The sequence below is a fragment of the Scyliorhinus torazame genome, chromosome 28 (assembly GCF_047496885.1).
Source record: "Scyliorhinus torazame isolate Kashiwa2021f chromosome 28, sScyTor2.1, whole genome shotgun sequence".
NCBI lineage: Eukaryota > Metazoa > Chordata > Chondrichthyes > Carcharhiniformes > Scyliorhinidae > Scyliorhinus > Scyliorhinus torazame.
In genome coordinates, this window is record NC_092734.1 from 15,638,785 (window position 1) to 15,662,329 (window position 23,545).

General features: G+C 49.6%; 1 protein-coding gene across 15 annotated transcripts in view; it reads right to left on the reverse strand.

The window, feature by feature from the left end:
* zmiz1a (zinc finger, MIZ-type containing 1a) overlaps positions 1-23,545 on the reverse strand; it is a 1,215,152-nt gene that overhangs the window by 115,409 nt on the left and 1,076,198 nt on the right. Inside the window, exon 1 of one of the 15 annotated variants that reach the window (XM_072491551.1) lies at positions 22,974-23,079. The exons of 12 other annotated variants lie outside the window; for them this stretch is intronic. The gene's annotated coding sequence lies outside the window, so the exon portion shown is untranslated. Of the gene's footprint in view, positions 1-20,640; positions 20,795-22,294; positions 22,419-22,973; positions 23,080-23,545 lie in introns of those variants that run through there. 2 more of the 15 variants (XM_072491550.1, XM_072491553.1) reach the window with 2 other exon arrangements.

Genomic DNA, 23,545 nt, shown 5'->3' on the forward strand with positions numbered 1-23,545 from the left:
GCCCATGGTCGAGGCTGAAAAGCCAGAAATAATAGATGACCTCGCTTTCTGTCAAAACGCAACCATGTTGAGCTGGTTTAAAAGTAGGTTGGCTTTGTTCTATAGCGTGTCAGTTTGTAAACCTGACAAAAGTGCCCTCGGAATGGTCCACAGTGAATTGTGCTGAGCACCATCTGTAAAAAGTCAAACTCTGAACCCTGCAAAGGTGTGTTCTAAAAGAGCAAACGCTGAATAATCTCAGCAGGTCTGGCATCATCTATGGAGAGAGAAACAGATCGAAGGTTTTGTGTCCCTATGACTCTTCCACAGAACTGAAGAGAGAGAGAGTGCCACCTTGATGCAACCATTAACACCCCTTTGTCCACGACACCTTTGCCAATTTCTCCTCAGCTCCAACCTATCCCTGACCTCCTATTCTTCCCCACCCTCCTCTCCCAACTATATAATTTGATACATTACGATCCCTCTTCAGTTTCGTGCAAGAGTCTCGAAACATTGGCTGGGAGGTGGCGTTCGCCGACAGCGGGAGTCACTGGTCCTGCCAGCAGCTCACTGCTGCCTGTGGGTTTCCGGCAGTGTGGGGTGGCATCATTGGCAATTCCCATCGACAGCGGCGAGAGCAAAGAATCCCGTCCCCCTCCCGCCATATGGTCACCGACTCTTCCTCCGCTGGAAACGCCATCACCTCATTCGCTCGACCAAAACTATTCATGATTCTGAAGACTTCAATCTGATCTCATTTTGGGACTAAGGAGTTGGGTTGCCAGCTCTCTGGCATTGGCCTGCTTCTCCAGGGGTTGAAGATCAATCTCCAGGACAACGCTGTTTGCAGCCCTGGAGAAAAATCATCAGGAAAAGATTGTTTCTATTTTGTCATTTCCTTTCTCTTCACCGGGTCTGAAAATGCTGAAAATGGGAAAAAGGCTGTTTGGGCTGTCAGTCAAGCATCATCCAATTGGGCAATGAGTCTTTTGAGTTTCCAATTGGTGTAGGAAGGTCGGGTGTCACAGGGATGGGTGTGTTGGTCGACCAATGGCTGGGGTGTGTGCGCGCGGGGGTGGGGGGGGGGGGCATGTGATGAAACCTCCAGGAATACATTTAAATTCAGTTGGCAACCCTATGAAAGGCCACAACCCAGCTTCTCCAACCTTCCCACCTAAGCCTCTCATTCCTTAGCACCATTCTAATGAATCTTTCCTGCCCCTATTTAAGGCCTTGACATCCTTCCTGACGTGTGGTGCCCCGAATGGGACAGACTCCTCCAGGGGCTGGTTTAGCACAGGGCTAAATCGCTGGCTTTTAAAGCAGACCCGGGCAGGCCAGCAGCGCGGGTTCAATTCCCGTACCAGCCTCCCCGAACAGGCGCCGGAATGTGGCGACTAGGGGCTTTCCACAGTAACTTCATTTGAAGCCGACTTGTGACAATAAGCGATTTTCATTTTTTCATTTCATTTAAGTCCTAACCAACATTTTACACGGTCAATTCCGTTGCACTCTCTTCCTGTGTTCATAAACCCTAATTCTTGGGTTTTCAAACTGGGTTTCTCAGCTTCCTTGACCATCTTCTAAAGCTTGCATACATGCACCCTCAGATCAGATGTTCCTTCACCCCTTTCAAATTGGGGAAGTTGGTATATAATGCAGGAAAAAGTGGAAATTCCCAGCATACAGACTATCCATCCCATGCCCTTAGTGTGGTTGGTTGCGGATGAAGTAGGCGGGCGGCATGGTGGCACAGTGGTTAGCACTGCCGCCCCACAGCACCAGGGAACCGGGTTCGATTCCAGCCTTGGTGACTGTGTGGAGTTTGTAGTTTCTCCCCGTGTCTGCGTGGGTTTCCTCCGGTTGCTCCTGTTTCCTCCCATAGTCCACAAATGTGCAGGTCAGGTGGATTGGCCATTCTAAATTGCCTCTTGGTGTCCAAAGGTGTGCAGGTTACGTGGGGGTAGGGCAGCACGGTTAGCACTGCAGTCTCACGGCGCCGAGGTCCCAGGTTCGATCCTGGCTCTGGGTCACTGTCCGTGTGGAGTTTGCACATTCTCCCCGTGTTTGCGTGGGTTTTGCTTCCACAACCCAAAGATGTGCAGGCGAGGTGGATTGGCCACACTAAATTGGCCCTTAATTGGAAAAAATGAATTGGGTGCTCTAAATTTATTAAAAGAAAAGGTTAGGTGTGGGTACAGGGATAGGGTAAGAGAATGGGCCTAGATAGGGTGCTCTTTCAAAGGGTTGGTGCAGACTCAAAGGGCCTCCTTCTGCACTGTCAGGATTCAACGGATTGTAAGGCGGTCGTATCACCTCTTAGCTTTACTGATGTGGGCCCTGGCATTATTGGGTTCCTGTTGTTTTTTAAAATGTTTCTGCTTAAGGGCAATTTAGGTGTCCAATCCAGCTACTCTGCACATCTTTGGGCTGTGGGGGGGGACCCACGCAGACACTGGAAGAATGTGCAAACGCAACACGGACAATGACCTGGGGCCAGGATCGTACCTGGGTGCTCAGCGCCGTGAGGCAGCAGTGCTAACCACTGCGCCACCGTGACGCCCCCTAGGCAGCAGTGCTAACCACTGCGCCACCGTGACGCCCCCTAGGCAGCAGTGCTAACCACTGCGCCACCGTGCCGCCCCCTAGGCAGCAGTGCTAACCACTGCGCCACCGTGACGCCCCCTAGGCAGCAGTGCTAACCACTGCGCCACCGTGACGCCCCCTAGGCAGCAGTGCTAACCACTGCGCCACCGTGTCGCCCCCTAGGCAGCAGTGCTAACTACTGCACCACCGTGCCGCCCCCCTAGGCAGCAGTGCTAACCACTGCACCACCGTGTCGCCCCCTAGGCAGCAGTGCTAACTACTGCACCACCGTGCCGCCCCCCTAGGCAGCAGTGCTAACCACTGCACCACCGTGCCGCCCCCCTAGGCAGCAGTGCTAACTACTGCACCACCGTGACGCCCCCTAGGCAGCAGTGCTAACTACTGCACCACCGTGTCGCCCCCTAGGCAGCAGTGCTAACCACTGCACCACCGTGTCGCCCCCTAGGCAGCAGTGCTAACCACTGCACCACCGTGCCGCCCCCTAGGCAGCAGTGCTAACCACTGCACCACCGTGCCGCCCCCTAGGCAGCAGTGCTAACCACTGCGCCACCGTGCCGCCCCCTGTGCAGCAGTGCTAACCACTGCGCCACCGTGCCGCCCCCTAGGCAGCAGTGCTAACCACTGCACCACCGTGACGCCCCCTAGGCAGCAGTGCTAACCACTGCACCACCGTGACGCCCCCTAGGCAGCAGTGCTAACCACTGCGCCACCGTGACGCCCTGGCCTCTCTCCACCTTTAAACATTTTCTCAAAATCCATCCCTTCCACAAAAACTTTCAGTCACCGACCCAAGCAGTTCCGTGGTCTCAGAAAGCTTTGTTTTACCGAGTGCGGTGGACGGTGGAGCTTGCTGCTCCAGTGGAGGAACAAAATCAACTGCATTTTGCAGAACCTGAGTCTTTAGCTGATGCCATGTTGAAACACAAGTGCTGCCACCGATGTTTGAAAGAAATAAGAACAAAAACTAAACTTAAAAACATTTCCCAAGCGCACAAGTTACAAACTAAGGTCACCGTAAAATTCTTCGGGTGCCCTGCATTAACCCACCTGCGATTTCCTCACTCGCCGATGACCAAATCAGGGTCACTTCTGGATTATCTACACCCCACAGTAACCTTGAGGTCGTTGCTTCATCTCATCTGTCACCAGCTAAACGAAGGTTGAGCCGATAGTAAATGGGTGTTCACTCATTAACATCCCAAAGTAATTTAGCTTTGATTTTAGAAGATTGAGAATGGTGGCGAACGGTTCCTTTAAGAATTGAGGGAAATAAATCAAAGGAAGTAAATCAAATTTGCAGGGCAAAGGGGATAGAAGAGGATTACTGCTGTGCAGAGTATGTAGCACATGGATGTGATGGGCTGAACGGCCTCCTTCTGTGTCGTATTGATGCTATGAATGGCAAAAATGCACTTAAAGAGGGAGCTGGATAAGTGCCTGGATGAGTACCAGACCTGGGGAGATCTTTCTGCTCTTACTTATTGCGGCACTCCCAAAGACAGTGGATCCTACAGTAGAAAGTTACCCCCTGGCAGCACCTGGCAATCATTCAGCCCATTATTCAAGTCGCTGCCCTCCACATATGAACCTTAAGGCAATTCACAGCTCAGCCAAACCTTTGCCCTTGCCCAGTGGCCGCACGATAGAACAGTGGTTCGCACTGCTGCTTCAGTACAAAAGGTGAAGTCACGTGGGATCAGAGGCGAGCTGGCAAGTTGGATACAGAACTGTCTTGGGCACAGAAGACAGAGGGTAGCAGTAGAAGGGGCTTTTCTGAATGGAGGGCTGTGACTAGCGGCATTCCACAGGGGCCAGTTCTGGGACCTTTGCTGTTCGTAGTGTGTATAAATGATTTGGAAGAAAATATAGCTGGTCTGATTAGTAAGTTCGCACATGACACAATAATTGGTGGAGTTGCGGATAGTGAAGAGGATTGTCAGAGGATACAGCAAGATATGAACTGGTTGGAGTCTTGGGCGGAGAAATGGCAGATGGAGTTTAATCCGGACAAGTGCGAGGTAATGCACTTTGGAAGGTCCAATGCATGTAGGAATTACACAGTAAATGGTAGAACTCTTGCGAGTATTGACAGGCAGAGAGAGCTGGGCATGCATGTCCACCGATCGCTGAAAGTGGCAACGCATGTGGATAAGGTGGTCAAGAAGGCATACTGAGGGCGGCATGTGGCACAGTGGTTAGCACTGGGACTGCAGCGCTGAGGACCCGCGTTCGAATCCCAGCCCTGGGTTACTGTCTGTGTGGAGTTTGCACATTCTCCCCGTGCCTGCATGGGTTTCACCCCCACAACCTAAAGATGTGCTGGTTAGGTGGATTGACCATGCAAAATTGCCCCTTAATTGGAAAAAGGAAAATAATTGGTTACTCTAAAAAATGTTTAAAAGGCATACGGCATGCTGGCCTTCATTGATCGGGGCATTGAATATAAAAATTGGCAAGTCATGTTGCAGCTGTACAGGACCGTAGTTAGGCCTCATTTGGAATATTGTGTACAATACTGGTCGCCACACTACCAGAAGGCTGTGGATGCTTTGGAGAGGGTACAGAAGCGGTTTACTAGGATGTTGCCGAGTATGAAGGTCATTAGCTACGAGGAGAGGTTAGATAAACTCGGTCTGTTCTCACTGGAACGACGGAGGTTGAGAGGCGACCTGATAGAGGTCGACAAGATTATGAGTGGCATGGACAGAGTGGATAGTCAGATGCTCGTTCCTAGGACAGGAGAGTCAAGTACTGGGCAGCATGGTGGCGCAGTGGGTTAGCCCTGCAGCCTCACGGTGCTGAGGTCCCAGGTTCGATCCCCGTGTTTGCGTGGGTTTCGCCCCCACAACCCAAAAGATGCGCAGGTTAGATGGATTGGCCACCCTAAATTGCCCCTTAATTGGAAAAAATGAATTGGGTACTCTAAATTTATTTTAAAAAAGGAGAATCAAGTACTGGGGACGTAGGTTTAAAGTGGGTGAGGAAAAGTTTAGAACAGATGTGTGAGGCAAGTTTTTTTTTTACTCAGAGGGCGGTAAAGATGTGGAACATGCTGCCTGGGGAGGGGGTGGGAGCAGGTACGACAGCGGCATTTAAGGGGCATCTGGACAAATATATGAATCGGGTGGGAATGGAAGGATACGGACTCTGTAAGTGCAGACGGTTTTAGGTGAGGTATGGTTGGCGCAGGCTTGGAGGGCCGAAGGGCCTATACCTGTGCTGTATTGTCCTTTGTTCACAGCATCAGGGACCCGGGTTCGATTCCCGGGTTGCGTCACTGTCTGTGCGGAGGCTGCACGTTCTCCCCGTGTCTGCGTGGGTTTCCTCCGGGTGCTCCGGTTTCCTCCCACAAGTCCTGAAAGACGTGTTTGTTGGGTGAATTGGACATTCTGAATTCTCCCTCAGTGTACCCGAACAGGTGGCAGAGTGTGACGACTAGGGGGTTTTCACAGTAGCTTCACTGCAGTGTTAATGTAAGCCTACTTGTGATACTAATAACGATTACTATTACTTGTCCGAGAGCTTGTTCAACTGTGACGCAGAAGAACGCTTCCGTATGCTCCTCAGGCCTAAGGGCAAGAGGACAAAGTTGTAACTCCCCCACCCACCCAGCACGCTGCAGAGTAAAAACCAGGATGGATTATCCTGATTTCTGCTGCACCTTACCATTTATCCACCTGTACTCAAATGTTTTTTTTTTAAAAAAGGTCTGCAAGTAACTCGCAGAATATCAGCAGACTGCACAGGTAGACTATTGGCGGTCAGCTCACCCCTCAAAGTGTCCACTGACAGTAGTGTGTCAGTCAATGAAGTGGCCGAAAGGTGGAACCTGTATGTCCCCCACACTGCGGCAAGTCAATTCACAGGCAATCCAAGCTCACTGCTCGTCTAATATCGGAATGAACTCCACTTAGCTTTTAGCAGCCTGTCGCTGATAGTTCACCTAAAACTCATTATTCCTTGCACTGGTGATGGATAACATATTGTGTATATAGTCAGAGATAAGACATCTGACGGAGGGTCATTCATCTGCCTGGATGAATCTTCTCCCCCAGGGGCTCTGTCTCCTTGATATTTAGCCAAAGAACATGACATAATTTTCCCACAGCCTGTTCTTTCAAAACAGTGCTGCTTTCTGGGCAGATCAGCAGCAGGGTGTGGAAACATTTAATTACCCTACACATCTGTTGACGGCTTTACCTGTGCTTCCAACCAATCTTTCATCACGGGCAACAAATACTCGGAGTTCGAGCTGCACCTTAATCACTAGACACACCAAGGTGATCACACCTTTCCAATACCATTATTTTTTCTCAGGACACTGGTGTCCAGTAAAACCTGGCGCTGTGATATTGGACCTCATATGTTTTTAAACCCGCACACTTGATTACCTGCCGATGACCAACCTCTACAATTCACTGACTCTTCAGCGCTGGCTCTGTGACGGGAGGCTTTTACAAGGCCAAGATGATGTCCACACCGAGTAGGTCAAAGAAAAGTAGTTCATTTACAATAACATAGAACATACCGTGCAGAAGGAGGCCATTCGGCCCATCGAGTCTGCACCAACCCACTTAAGCCCTCACTTCCACCCTATCTCAGCAACCCACTAACCCCTCCTAACCTTTTTTGGTCACTAAGGGCAATTTATCATTTTTCTTTTTAAAATTTAGAGTACCCAATTCATTTTTTCCAATTAAGGGGCAATTTAGTGTGTTCAATCCACCTGCCCTGCACATCTTTGGACTGTGGGAGGAAACCCACGCAGACACAGGGAGAACGTGCAGACGCCGCACAGACAGTGACCCAGCGGGGAATCGAACCTGGGACCCCGGCGCTGTGAAGCCACAGTGCTACCCACTTGTGCTACTATGCTGCCCATGGCTATTATACACGTAACACGGTAGATCCCAACTGGGCCTACCTTGCCGGTGACTAACTGGCCCGCTTTGACAAAGAGTCATCGGACTCGAAACGTTCGCCCTTTTCTCTCCCTACAGATGCTGCCAGACCTGCTGAGATTTTCCAGCATTTTCTCTTTCGTTAGCTTTATATACCCTGCAACTATACATTGTTTAGGTGTCTCCCGCCCCCTTGACGGGGAAGCTCGAATTCTGCAAGGTTCATGAGGGAGTTAATTGTTCCCACCCCGTAAGATACAGAGGCAATGTTCATTTACAGCAGTTTTAAGATTTTGGACAAGAGACATAGGGAGAAATGAGAGGAAGAACCAACGTGCTGCACAACAAGGGAAGGCAGTGGTGTAGTGGTACTGTCACTGGGCCTTTCATTTAGAGGCCCAGGGTACTGGTTTGGGGACCCCGTTTCGAATCCCACCACGGCAGATGGTAAAATTCGTATTCAATAAAAATCTGGAATTAAAAATCAACCATGAAACCACTGTCGATTGTCATCTGGTTCCGCCCTTTAGAGAAGGAAATCGGCTGTGCTTGCCGTGTCTGGCCTACATGTGACTCCGCAGATCCACAACAATGTGGTTGACTCTGAAATGGCCTAGCAAGGGCAATGAGGGAAATAACTGCTGGCCCAGCCAGCGATAAACACATTCTATCAATGAATTTTTAAAAACTGACTCAAAAAATCCAAAGGTCATAAAGTTTGGAATTAGATGGAATTGGTTTGAAATCCAGATTTATTTTTCAACTTGGGAACAATCATTCTCAATATCATTGTACGCTTTGAGTCCATGCACCAATTGCTAATGGGAAGGGTTATTCCTTATCTCAGCCTGTCATAATCTAGCAAATCTCCCCTCAGTCCCTTTTTCCTCCAAGGTGACCAACCTCAGCCTCTCGGACAGCTGGACATAGACAATGTAGCAAAAGGGGTGATTGCAAGATTGCTTGGTCCCAGTGGGAGAGCCTCATAACACAGGTCAGGGACACAATTACAACAAAAACATTGGGCTAATACTCTGATCCATGATACTGGCTCCCCCATTGGGACATCTTCCCTTGCATCTCCGTCTGCATATTCTCCACAATGTGCCTTAATCAGAGCCCTGGTGGAGCAGATCGACAGTAATGGTCTGACAGCTCAATTTTCCAGAGTAGCCCTGTGTCCGAAGCAGACAGAACGGTGTCAACTCAAACGCTTAATTATAGGTAGCTGCGCCCACTGGAATGGGGTGAAGACAACGCAAACTTAATTCAGGTAAAGCCCCGAGGGACAGCAGGCAAGAGTCCTTTGTGTCTACACATCAGTGACTACAATAGAAAAGGGGAGGTTAGATAAACACGTGAGTGAGAAGAGAAGAGAGCCTCCAATTCTTGTGAGTGTAACTACTTGCTGGGAGCATAGAATTCACCTTCTGTAACTTTGCAGATTACTAAATGGGTTAAGTAATAAAACAGGTTTCAGGTCTCAACTGGTTGATCTTTACATCAGGTAGTCACAGACTGCAGTCTACATTCCCGTGAATCTCCTACGATCTGGGTCCGATATCCTACTTCAGGAACTTGCATTTGCATGCCGCCGTTCACATCCCAATGTGCTATTTTTAAAACCTGTCGGGAATTACAGCAATCAATTTTCAAACAGAAAGGAATACACATGGTGACACTGGTCAAGGGCAGAATGTTGACCGAGGGCGGAATATTGGTTGACTTACGAAGAGAACACCCCCTCCCCCTTAACATATTAATCTAAGGGCTGCCCCCACTCGATGATGCAGCACTCCCTCGGCGGTGAACCGACGTATCGGCAATCAAATCCTGAAGTGAGGCTTGAATTTGTGACCTCCTGATTCAGAGGCAGTGCCACCAATAACTTGAGCTGAAACTTAAATACTGTTGCATTGCGCAAGGTGCGATTCCGCAGATGTCCGGGGATGCTGTTAAAAATCACATTAGATTCGCAAACAGGTCGTGAGTGCCTCCTGTCAATATTCCTGAGAAACTTTCCTTGCTCAACTACTGAAACAGAAACTATTAACTATTTAGCAAACTCTGCTATTTATGGAACATTTGCTAGCATAAAATCACTGCTACATTCATCCAAACATGTCCGAACACCATCCAAAAGAGGTTTTCGAACTGAGGCAACCTGACAATACCGATATCTATATAGCACCTTATTATTAGACGACATCATCTCGAGTTAAACTTGTTTTTTCCCATATAGCATTCCATCTTAGCTGTGGGGTCATGTGCCGGGCTGGCAGTATCTGGCAGAGAGCAAGCCACAGCAATAAACCTCCAAACAAACAGCGACTGATATATCGTTTCCCAGCGTAATTAAAGTTTACATGAACAAAGTAATTACGTTGGCATGGAAACACACTCAATGAATTGGGGTGGGGGCTGACCACAGCCCATGGATGGAGAGGCAGGTAAACTGTGTGCTTGCAACTGAACAATATCAAACACTGCCCATGCTTGAACCTCAAAGGGGGGATTACTGACTCAACCAATCGCTACAAGGAAAAAATTAAACCATTGCTCACAATGGAGCAGAAGCCAAACATTTGAGAACATGAGGCCACCCAGGAGCAAAGAGGATGTCTGCTCGTCCCTTTCCTGTGTTGAAGTGACACATTTTGCATTCGTACAGCTAGAGTTCTGGTTTTGCTGTGATAAGCTCATACAATTTTTACCACCACACGCTTGTCCTTACACCCGGCAAAATGCAAAGAGAAGTCACCAGGTATCTCACAAATAGGGCAGAAAAGTGGCGAATGGAATTTAACCCTGAATCGTGTGATGTAGGCATATTGGAAGGACTAAGAAGACATGTGAATACACAATGACTGGTAGGACCGTAGAAGTATAGAGGTTGAGAAGGATGTTCCTGTGTATGCCCATAGACCCCCGAAGACAGCAGGACAGGTCGATAAGGTGGTTAAGACATCTGGGACACTTGCCTTGATTAGCCGAGGCATAGAATGTAAGAGTATGGAGTTGATGATGGAGCTGTACAAAACACTGGTTCGGCCACAGCTGGAGTACTATGTGCAGTAGGGTCGCAACCCTATAGGATAGAAATAATTGCATTAGAGAGGGTGCAGGGGAGATTCACCAGGCTGGAGTGTTTCTGCTGTCAAGGGAGACTGGTTAGGCTGGAGTTGTTTTCCTGAGAACAGAGAAAGCTGAGGGGGAACCTGATTGAGATGGACAAAATTATGAGAGGCACAGATAGGGTGAATAGGAAGGAATTTTTCACCTGAGCGGAGGAGTCAATAACCAGAGGGCATAGATTTAAGGTAAGGGGTAGGAGGTTTAGAGGAGATGTGAAGAGCAAAGTTTTCACTCAGAGGGTGTCTGGAATCCGGAATTCGCTGCCTGAAAGGGTGGTAGATGTGGGAACCCCCACAACATTTAAGAAGCATTTAGATGAGCGCTTGCAATGCCACAGCATGCAAGGCTATGAGCCAAGTGCTGGGAAGTGGGATTATAGTAGATAGGTGCTTGATGGTTAACACGATGGGCTGAAATGCCTCTTCCCGTGCTGTAAAAACTCTATGTGCAGGAGGAAGACATGGAGCCAGGAATAGTGAGGTTAAGAGGGGTACCTGAAAGTTTGATTCTGACAATTAGTCTGCAAGGAGCTGGGGATTGACAGGCAGAAAGACAGAAGCAGAGAACATAGCTGAGTGGGTTGAAGGTTCTGCCAGCAACGGTCGATGGGAGAGATTCACGGTGGCCAGAGTGAAAGTTAGGCTTCACTGGGTCATTACAGCAGGACAAGGATGGACATGTGGAATTGAGAGGAAGACAGTGAGTTAAATGCCAAGAAACAGGAAGCTCGAGGTCATGGCTGCAGCTGACCATAGGTTTGTGCAAAGCGGTCCCCAAGTCTGCACTGGAGCGACTAAATCATCTTGCACTCACGCATAAATTCCTGTTGCAATGTTCCAGTGAAACCCAATGCAGACTGGAGCACCTCATCTTCCGATTAGACACTTCATAGTCTTCCAGACTTAACACTGAGTTCAGCAATTCCAGACCATAAACACTTTCCTCCATTTCATCTTTTTTTAACCCCTCCCATCCCCCTCCGCCCACAGGCCTAACCGTAACTTGTTCTCAGGTTGTGCTTTCAGAGTGCTGGCCCTTATTCGGCTATTAACACATTATTCTCTTCTCTTTATGCCTCGATTAACACCTTCTTTGGTCTTTAACACTTCCTTTTGTATGGTGACATCTTTGTCAAGTCTGTCATGAGCTCCCACCTATCCCTGACCTACTATTTTGCTTCACCTGCTCCACTCATCTTCAACAGGACAAAATCCATCACATTTTTACCTTGTAGAAGCATTATGTGGACTCAAAACTGTTTCCCCCCTCTCCACAAATACCGTCAAGACGTGCTGAGTTCATCCAGCATTTTCTGCTTTTGTAACAGGAGACCCCGAAGTGCACTTTCATTTTACGAATATCAATTCACCCACCATTTCCCACGCATGCCTGGTGCTGAAGATGTGGAGCTACCATTTACCGTTGGGAAGGTTCCTCATGACTTGTCGTCCTCAGCCGAGCAAACGTCAGAACTGAAAGTGTGCCCCCGCCCCCCCCCCCCCCAATCCTGTGTCCTCTGACAGGTTTAAAGCTCATCAACTTTTATTCAGTTGGTAGCATGGTAGCACCTTCACTCACCTGCAAGTCCAACTGTTGGGGCTGATGTCTACCCCCTTTCCAGCATTGAGAGTACACTGCATTGTCAGAGGTGTTGATTTTAAGATGTCTTAGAGGTCTACATTCCTGTACAGACACCATTCAAAGAAGGGCAGCTAACTTCTGGTGCAATGGTCAAGGTTTTTCATTCACCAAATTTCGTGGGCTCCTGCTGTGTGCGTATTTGTCACGATCTTTTGATCACATAACGACATGCACCGTATTTCAAGTCACTTGTTGGGTTATGAAATGTTTGAGATATCCTGAGCACTTGATGAAGCATTGCATAAATGAAGATTCGTTCTTCAGTGGAGGAGAATGGAAGGAGAAGGCGGATAATGTTCCAGTGGAAAACACCATCAGCTGGTCTGGGAAATATTTGGCTCAGTCAAGACATGAAGGCTGCCGCAATAAATAAGCTCACACAAGGGGTGCTTGTGTCACTATAGCTGCACATCTTTCCCTCTTTTATGCAAAAATGTGAATGTGGCGCTGAATTTAAAACGCATGTAAAGCAGGTCGATCAGCATCTGAAAGAGACGAGCCAATTAATGAACTGGGTGTAGCCATTCACTCAACTCTTGACGGCAGGCTACACCCAGATGTCAGGAGTTCCACCCAGATGTCAGGGGCAACGCCCACAACATGAAACCCCTTTCAAATGCTGATTGAGCTGTTCATCTTCCACCCCCCCCACCCCCTTTCTTCCTAACAGATCTGTCTCACCCCTGAACACATGGCTGATAGATCCAACTATCAGCACACCAACACAACGTTAACCACGTCACACCATACTGAGCAACTCTCATCACTTGGACCGGGCTTCGAAATAAGTGGAGACAACAATCATGATCCACGATTATGTACGACATCTGTTGTTTTGCAGTGTAACGTTCTTTAAAAGAAACAATGAAGCCTTGATTGTGTGAGAGAATTCAAAATTTGACCACCTCCCTCCCCACATCAAACATTTGCAGGCATCCAGTCCACGTTTTCTGACCATGTATGGTTCTGCCTCAAGTGCTTAGCAAGCACTGTATATATTGAAACACTTGGCATGTGTGGCGTGCCATGCCCCTTTCAATAGGGTTAAGTGAGTTAGACTACCTGAGATCAAGCTGCCCTGTCCTTTGAGTCAACACTGGCTTTCGCACCAACGAAACCTGGAGTGGCAAAGCCAGGTGAGCAGCAGGTGTGGATGCCCCCTGGTAACAGTCAGATTGCTGAAGTTCAGCTCGGAGGTTAACACGGCTGACGGCCTACACGTCAACCAGCCAATTAGTACCTGCCCCATTTCCAATTTCCAACAAACTGGATGCCAATTGGTCAAGACAATGCCACAACTTGGGGATTGCAACACTGAGATGAAGACATGCAAGTGGACAAGAGGTGGGCAGCAAAATGAGCTCTGTACTGCTGGACATTCCAATGGCGGGTTGACGGCAGATGGAATTTAACGTGGGAAAGTGTAAAACAGGGCATCAGAGATAAAATATTGTCCTATGTCAGTATTTTGTGAGTAATGAGCTAAAAAATAATTTGAATAAAGGTCTAAGTGGACTCAACAGTAAAGCAAAGGGGCAGCACAGTGGCACAATGGTTAGCACTGCTGCCTCACAGTGCCAACGACCCGGGTTTAATTCCGGCCTCGGGTGACTGTCTGTGTGGAGTTTGCATATTCTCCCAGCGGCTGCGTGGGTTTCCTCCTGTCATAATATGCACCCATGCACATCATGAGGTGAAAACAGGCAGTGACAGACACCCAGGTTAGCCAATCAACATACAGGACATAACACAACCAATCACCAGACAGAACACCAGAAGAGGGCTTCCAACTATAAAACACACCAGGCATCAGCACTCCTCCTCTTTCCACTGGTGACAACTGTAGTGACAGTCAGGGTGTTCAGATCATTCAACACCTTCTACACGTGGATCAGAGCTAGCCTGGTCTAGTAAGTTAGAGTTAGTACACTTAGAGTAGTAGAGTGTCAACCCACAGCCAGCTGTGTGCATTGTTACAGAAGTTTAATAAATCGTATTGAACCAACGCCTACGTTTGGTGAATGCTTTACCGTACATCTGCATCCTGTTGCAGTCCGTGTTACCCCAGGGTGAATAACACCACATGATACCAGGAGTCTACTTCATCCAAGTAATTTACCTTGAATAATTCAGTGATGACCAGCAAGTGCCTTCCAGCGGCATGGAGAAGATCCAGGCCCCTCCACAGCTCCGGGAATCTCGGCACCAACTGGCGGGAATTCAAGCAGAAGTTCAGTCTCTACATTGGGGCCTCGGGCCTCGAGGATGCGTCCGATGCCAGAAAAATCGCGCCGCTCCTGCCGACTGCGGGGGACCAGGCCATCCAAATCTTCAATTCGCTCACTTTTGCCGACGGCGAGGACAAGACCACGTTCCAGACCGTGTTAGCCAAATTCAATAGTCACTGTGAAGTCGAAACGAACGGTGGTTTTGAGCGCTATGTCTTCCAGCAACGCCTTCAGGATAAGAATGAGCCTTTCCAATCCTTTCTAACTCATCTCCGCATATTAGCGCAGTCCTGCAACTACGGTGACATCGCTGATTCCCTCATCAGGGACCAGATCGTGTTTGGGGTCCACTCCAACGCCCTGCGGGAGCAGCCCCTAAAAATAAAAAACATGACCCTGCCAGTAGCCATCGAGACGTGTAAAGTGCATGAACAGGCGAAACGTCGCTACACCCGCCTTAAATTGGCACAACGGGACCAGCTTGGCTCCCACGAGGCAGAGAGTGCGCAGGCCATCGCCCAAATGCGGCGCTTTAGCATCGATGAAGGCGGCCATTTCGCGCGCTTTTCCTAGGGTCCCACGCATGCGCACCACGGACGGGGGAACGAAGCGGGCCAAGACCGCACTGCGCATGTGCGACGACGCACGGAGCGTTACGACGTCAACGTCATGACGTGCCCGAACTGCGGCACCGCCCACTTAAAGCAGCAATGCCCCTGCAAGAGGCAGGCGATGTTTAAATTGTGGGAAGCTTGGCCATTATGCAGCCTTGTGCAGGTCTGCACCTCCGATCGTGGGCCAGCGATCCCAGTTCCAACGCAAACAAGTTCAAAGTGTGCAGCAAGAGCTGCTGGATTCAGAACCTGGTAACACCACGGATCCAGAGGACGACTGCCTGGAGACCCCATATCGTGTGGGCATCATTACCACGTATGACAAGACCTCCTCAAATTCAGCAAACGCCTACCCATCCTCAACGAGGATTCTGCGGACGAATGGCGTGCTGTCGTACAAGTCAACCAATGCAGCATCCGGTTCAATCTGGTGCTTCAGCCAATCTCCTATCTCAAGCAGATCTTGCTCGCATCCAAAGGCAGCCAAAAATTCTTCCGCCATCCTGCCAGCTGCTTGATTATATGGCAATGTCATTACTGCGTTCGGGTCTTGTCACCTGCATGTCTCCAACAAGACCATCAAAGCCACACTGCGATTCGAACTCATCAAGCCTGACAAGGCTTCCATGCTTGGTGCCCATGCATGCAAGCTACTCAATCGCGTCCAGCGCGTACATGCCATGTCCTCTGCCAATGTGAATCTTCAGGCTGACATTGACAAAATCCTGTCACAATACCCGGATGTGTTCAGTGGGATGGGCACGCTGCCGTACCGCTACAATATCTTACTCAGGCCTGATGCCACGCCTGTGATCCATGCACCACACCGGGTGCCGGCTCCTCTGAAGGACCATTTACAGGTGCAGCTGCAGGAGCTCCAAGACCAGGGTATAATCTCTAACGTGACGGAACCGACTGACTGGGTCAGCTCGGTGGTCTGTGTGAAGAAGCCCCCTGGAGTACTGCGCATATGTATAGATCCCAAGGATCTTAACCGAAACATAATGCGGGAACACTACCCGATCCCAAAGTGGGAGGAGCTAACCAGTGAGATGGCACATGCCAAATTCTTCACGAAGCTAGATGCATCGCGTGGCTTCTGGCAGATACAACTGGACGAGTCCAGCAGGAAGCTCTGCACGTTTAATACACCTTTCGGAAGGTACTGTTACACCTGCATGCCGTTTGGTATTGTTTCGGCCTCCGAAATCTTTCACAGCATCATGGAACAGATGCTGGAGAGCATTGAGGGTGTGCGGGTTTATGTTGATGACGTCATTATATGGTCCACGACCCCAGAGGAACACATATCATGTCTCCAACAAGACTTTAGATGCATACATGCCAACGGCCTCAAGTTGAACAATTCCAAATGCTCCTTTGGCATGTCATCAATCAAGTTTTTGGGTGATCAAATATCCCAGCAGGGCGTGCAACCGGACTCGGACAAAGCCAAGGCCTTCAACACCATGAAGACCCGGAAGACAAAAAGGCGGTACTCCGCTTCCTGGGTATGGTTAACTTCTTGGGAAAGTTCATTCCCAACCTCTCATCACACACCACGGCTCTCAGGCATCTGGTGAAGAAGTCCACTGCCTTTCAGTGGCTACCCACACATCAAGCGGAGTGGCTCGAGTTAAAGGCAAAGCTCACCGCTGCTCCGGTACTAGCGTTTTTTGACCCACAGCGGAAGACAAAAATCTCCACGGACGCAAGCCAGGATGGCATTGGTGCGGTGCTCCTCCAGAAGGATGGCTCCTCATCCTGGGCTCCAGTGGCCTATGCGTCCAGGGCCATGACTCCCATTGAGCAGACATATGCTCAGGTAGAGAAAGAGTGCCTGGGCCTCCTCACCGGTATTATAAAGTTCCATGATTACGTCTACGGTCTACCAACCTTCACAGTAGAGACTGACCACAGACCCCTAGTACATATCATTCACAAGGACTTGAATGACATGACGCCCAGGCTTCAGCGCATTCTCCTTTGACTCCGCAGATATGATTTCGAATTGGTTTACACACCAGGCAAGGAGCTAATCATTGCGGATGCCCTGTCTCGCGCCATCACCTCGCCCTGTGAACAGGTCGACTTCATCCGCCAAATTGAGGCACAGGTGCAACTGTGTGCCAGCAACCTCCCGGCCTCAGACGAACGAGTCGTCAACATTCGAGAAGAGACTGCCAAGGACCCTCTTCTGCAGCGGGTCATACATCACCTTGCAAATGGTTGGCAGAAAGGGCAATGCCCCCAGTTCTTTAATGTCAAGGATGACCTAACAGTTGTCAAGGGGGTCCTCCTCAAGCTGGACCGTATCGTTATTCCTCAGCCTCCAGAACTTAAAGCTCAAGCAGATCCACAAGGGGCATCTCGGTATCGAGACATGCAGGTGCAGGGCCCGGCAGGCTGTCTATTGGACTGGCATCAACGGGGACATATCCAACATGGTCCTCAATTGTGCGACTTGCCAGCGTTTCCAGCCTGCTCAGCCCAAAGAAACACTCCAGCAACACGAGATTGTGACCCCTCCGTGGTCTAAGGTGGGAATCGACCTTTTTCACACCAATGGGAGTGACCACGTGCTTATAATTGACTACTTCTCGAGTTACCCCGAAGTGGTGAAACTGTCCGACCTCACATCAAGGACAGTCATCAAGGCCTGCAAGGAGACATTTGCCAGGCATGGTATTCCGCTCACGGTCATGAGCGACAACGGTCCCTGCTTCTACAGCCAAGAGTGGTCCAACTTTGCAAAGCTGTATCAGTTCAAGCACATCACCTTGAGCCCGCATTACCCGCAATCTAACGGGAAGGTCGAAAAGGGTCCATATCGTGAAGTAACTGCTCTGCAAGGCTGCGGACTCAGCTTCTGACTTTAACCTTGCGCTCCTGGCGTTCATGGCAACCCCTCTGTCCACCGGTATGTCTCCGGCGCAACTCCTTATGAATCGTGACCTGCAGACGACTGTTCCGGCCATTCATTTACCTGACCTGGATCACCTCCCAGTGCTGCAAGAGGTGCAGCAACTCAGAAACCGGCAAAAGCTGACATACGACGTTCGTGCTACTGATCTGCCCGTGCTCTCTCCGGAAGATGCTGTTCGCACCAAGTTGCCTGGTGAAGGCTGGTCAGCTCCAGCTGTTGTTCTGCGACAGCTGTTCCCAGGTTGTTCGTGGTTCGCACGGCTGATGGATCCATTGTCAGGCGCAACAGAAGGGCACTACGCAGACTTGCCTGCCCACCACCGGATCTCACGTTCCCAACTGTCGTTCTGCCTTTTTCGGACACCTCGCTCCACGAGGCCACCAATCTGGCAGTAATCCCGCCTGTCAAGGCGCCGTCGTCCCCACCTCCACCTCTCAGGCGGTCAACAAGGATCCGGCGCCAGCCCCAGAGATTGGACTTATAAATATTTCCTTTGCACTTATTGTTCTGTATCTGCACACTAGACACCTTACATATACATATGCATTCACTCGCCATTTGCTATAAATAGTTATATCTGCAAATATGTCGTATGTGCTCTAAGCAACCGACAAATTTTTTTAAGAAAAGGGGGGATGTCTTAATATGCACCCATGCACATCATGAGGTAAAAACAGGCAGTGATAGACAACCAGGTGAGCCAATCAACATATAGAACACAACCAAACACCAGACAGAACACCAGAGGGGGGCTTCCAACTATAAAACACACGAGGCATCAGCACTCCGCCTCTTTCCACGGTTGACAACTGTAGTGACAGTCAGGGTGTATATATCAGTCAGCACCTTCTACACGTGGATCAGAGGTAGCCTGGTCTAGTAAGTTAGAGTTAGTACACTTAGAGTAGTAGAGTGTCAACCCACAGCCAGCTGTGCGCATTGTTACAGAAGTTTAATAAATCGTATTAAACCAACGCCTACGTTTGGTGAATGCTTTACAGTACATCTGCATCCTGTTGCAGTCCGTGTTACCCCAGGGTGAATAACACGACACCTCCGGGTGCTCCAGTTTCCTCCCACGGTCCAAAGATGTGCAGGTCAGGTGGATTGGCCATGCTAAATTGCCACTCAGTGTCCAAAGATTAGGTGGGGCTACGGGGAATGGGCCTAGATAGGGTGTTCTTACGCAGGGCTAGTGCAGACCCAGTGGGCAGAATGGCCTCCTTCTGGACTGGCGATTCTATGACTCTATAAACGGGGTGGAATTTGTGCAAGCTAAGGAAGTAAATTTATGTCGTTGCAAAAAAAAAAAAAAAAAAAAGAGGGTTTCAGAACTCTGTTCTGTTGCAATGTATGTGGGGTTTTATTGAGGCAAGTAGAGCACAGGCCAGCCACAATCTCACTGAAAAGCAAAACTGGCTCGAGAATCACAATGGCCTCCTCCTGCTCCTAGATCATTAGACTGGTTGCAGTTTGGCGCTTGTCACAAATTCATACATGAGACAAAACTGCCCAAGTCTTGCCTCCGGATACATTTCTGAGTGGTGGAGCTCAGTAAGGGAATCAAGGGTTATGGGGATAATGCGAAGAGTGGGAGTTGGGGGTTTGCCACACCAGGTCGGTCATGATCTCATCAAATGGCAGTGAAGACTCGATGGGCCGAAAGGCACACTTACACCCCTACGTCTTATGGTTTCGCTCCCGATCCTCTCCGTAGCAGAAACATGGCTGCCACCATATCTGCCTGCTCATTCGCTGATTGGTTCACATGCTCAGAGAGCTAAGTATTGCCCTGACCTGCTGCTGGTACTGAGTTGGGCCATTAAAAGAAACTACGACAATCTTGAAAAAAGGAAAACCGAATTGCAGCCTGAACACTTGTTATGTCAGAGCCACTGCCTAAATGGGCACTCTCTAGTACAGACAGGCACAAGGGTGTTGGACACAAGGACATATTAAAAACACCTAATTTAACGCTAAACATGGCATTAGTGACAACACCAGTTGGCATTAAGCAGTCACATTTTAATTCCTGGTCACTTTCAAATGTGGGCAGGACCTTGAAGCACGTGAGTCAGGCTTTTACAATGCCAGCAATACGAGTACAGAGAATCCACTAGCTGGGTGCCCTGATTTCTCAAGCATGATGTTTGCTGGGTCAGAGGTCTGTGCAAATGTCAAGATGTCGTTTTCAGTCTGGATCTGAGTTAACTCGAAGTTGCGAACGTGGTGTGTGGGGTGGGGGTGTTAGTGGAATGAGGTATGGGGAGGGGGCGGTTACGTGAGTACACGTGCGGTCGAAGTGGTCTGGTGTGAGAAGGCAGGGGGTTAGTATGACAATTACCTGTATCACATCAAAAGATGACTAAGCCAATGAGCGGCAGGTTGCAAGGTTCAAACGCACACAAAAAAAGCAAACAAACAGGATAGGGGAGGTAAAGGGTGGAACACACAACAGTAAGTGTTCCTGGCTACTTTCACTTTAGTTCTCCAAAACATACACTGCTGTTTCCTTCGTATTTTATCTGGACACTCCATTTCTCCCTCAAACATCCACAAATGACATTATACTGAGCCAGAGGAGTATAGAACAAAACAACTTTTACCAGATCACACTGCTCCAGAACTTGGTGGAAGTTTTGATGGTGCTGAATTACTTTTGTAGGTGCCAAAGAGTTAAAGTGCTAACCAACACGACTCAGGTTCTGCAAACACTGCCTTATTAGTCACTAGTATTTTAGCAGCATTTAGCAGGCAAGTGTCAGACAAGACTAGCCAAACAGCAGATCTCACCGTGAAACTACAGGTCTCCTGAATTCTGAGTGGCACCAGATTCTCTCGCCCCTCACCCCCCACCCCCCCCCACCCCCAAAGGAAAAAATGGCTGTTGGGTGTCTGGTTACAAAGGCAAATGCAAAGCTGCTGTGACCAGGCTGCTGGGAAGGCCTATTAGAAATCGTGGGCACATTTGCAGCAGTTATACTTTTGAATTCCAGCCAAATCGCTCAGACCCATGCTCAGGAAACCTAGCTTGGCCCCAGCAGATCGTCAGACAGTATAGAACTGCTTCACTGGAGTGTGGGTGGGGGAGGGGACCCTGGTCCTCCTCCAGATTTTCCGAGCTCTACTTTGGTGCAAATCCAGCTTCATTACCTCGCTCTCCTTCTCAAAACCCTTCTTACAGCTTCCCTCACAGCAGCCACATTTCTTTCTTTTTTTTATAAATTTAGAGTACCCAATTCATTTTTTTCCAATTAAGGGGCAATTTAGCGTGGGCAATCCACCTACCCTGCACATCTTTGGGTTGTGGGGGCGAAACCCACGCAGACATGGGGAGAATGTGCAAACTCCACACGGGCAGTGACCCAGAGCCGGGATCGAACCTGGGACCTCGGCGCCGTGAGGCCGCAGTGCTAACCACTGCGCCACCCGTGCTGCCCTTGGCCACATTTCTTAATCACCCTCCCCATCGTCTTTCCCCCCCCCCCCCCCCCCCCCCCCCCCCATTTCCAGTTTGCCATTTTCCCTGCTCCTTTCCCTGTGGAACAACATGGCATCATTCCTGTTTGCCATTCTCCTCGCAAAAGAGCTCTTAAAGGCACAACTGATGAGAGATTCCACCCCCCCCTCCCCCAACCCAATTGAATTAACTCCATGCCAGTAGCACATTCAGGCAAGAAAATTCTAATTCTTTCCTCCCCTCTCCTGACCTCCTGGCATGAGCACTTTCACCAGGACCCAGAGTCCAGAAGGCAGAGGACACAAATGCACGCTCCCTAAAAGCATTCTCCACTCAGGTTTGCAGTAGCTTTACTCGGGCACCGCCGCATGTCGAACGGCGCACACCAAAAAAAAAACCCCAGCACCCACACCAGCGGAGTGCAGGCTGAGTGCTGGTACATGGAGCTCGGCCGGGCTGGAATGTCCTGCCTCTCGGGCTGCGCCAGAAGGGCGGTCTCGTCATCCCCACTGGTTACACTTGCACAGCATAGCCAACAATAACAGTGGAATTCAACGCAGCAATTTAGGCTGGACAGTGACATCCCTTGCCTGTCCTTGCTGATGTGGCTCCCGTTCTGCGGTATATATTTAACAGCCGTGGAAATTTAGAACGGCGGTACAGGAGTGTAAAATGTCTGTCAGAAACCGCTGTGCAACACCAATGCCACTGCCCCCCCCCCCCCCCCCCCCCCCCCCCCCACACACACACGTCCCCTTCTGTAAGCCAGTCTACGACAGTAAGATCAGTAAAATACAAACCTCGGGGAGCCTGCAGTCAAGAGAGTAACTGAACAACATGCTGTGGCACACAGAGTTAACACTTAACATATTTCAGCTTCAGCAACAGTTCCAGTGTCGCTCACATTGACGTCCTTTTTAAAAAAGAAACCAGAGTAAGGCCCATTACCCCCCCTTCTCCCCCACCCCACCCCCTCCCTCCACGTCCCATCCCCTCCCCCCTCAGCCCAGCAACCCCTCCTTTCAGGAATTTTGTGTGCCTGTCCAAGCGAGCATCCAGAGCACACCATTCCGACTAGCACAGGGAGAGCCATGATTAAGCAGTTTGCTTCTCAATTCTGCCAGAGGATGATACCATCATTTAGCTGAGGGCGGAGGCGGCGGGGGGGGGGGGGGGGGGCGGTTGAGGAGGCATGGCAGTTCATGTGCCTGCAACACTCGATCCAACAAAAGCAAGAGGCGGAAAAAAAAAGAACAACCCGCCCTAGAATGATTTTGCTCAATGGCATTGTGTTGAGAGCTGTGTCGCACACTGGGAATACGATGATGTGTAGGTTTGCTGACTGACGGGCTGCACGGGGGCCCCCGTTTTTGCCAGAACCCCTCGCCTGTTACCGCAGGAGCGGGCTTCAGATTTAATAAAACTGCCTAATCCCTCCCCGCATGAGGTCACGATTTCACAAACAGCGAGGTGCCCTACCTTGTTCCTCTCACAATCTGGCTCAGGCACAGAAACCATTTTCTGCTGAACCCCATTTCATGACAGAAACACTCCACAAGGACTGATGCACAGCAATCACCCGGCTCAATAAAAGATTCCTGAGTGAATTTTTTTCCTTTGGAAATGAAGTTCAGTTTTAACCCATTCACTGGCTCACTGCAGCAGAGAGGCACCAGTCAGCTTCCCCCGCCATTCCTCTCACACACTTAGAAAATGTCTTCAACTCTCAGGGTGGAATGATTTTTTTTGCCACACTTTATCCAAATGGTCGCACGCCATTATAAAAGGCTGGGCCCAGCGTGAAACCCAGCAACCGCCCAGTAGGACAGTCCCAGGTTCAATCACTAGGAATTAGTCCATTTCCACTGGGAGGCCCTGGCACTAAGGAGGCCGCAATAGCCAGGGTCCAGACTTTTCCAGTGAGTCCAAATGTACCAGAGCCGGCAATAGCTGACACTAACCACCCCCCCCCCCCCCCCCACTGCCCTGCCGAACAAGGTGTGAACAGTCACATCAACAATTACCAGTCGTGGAACCTCCATCCGTAAATG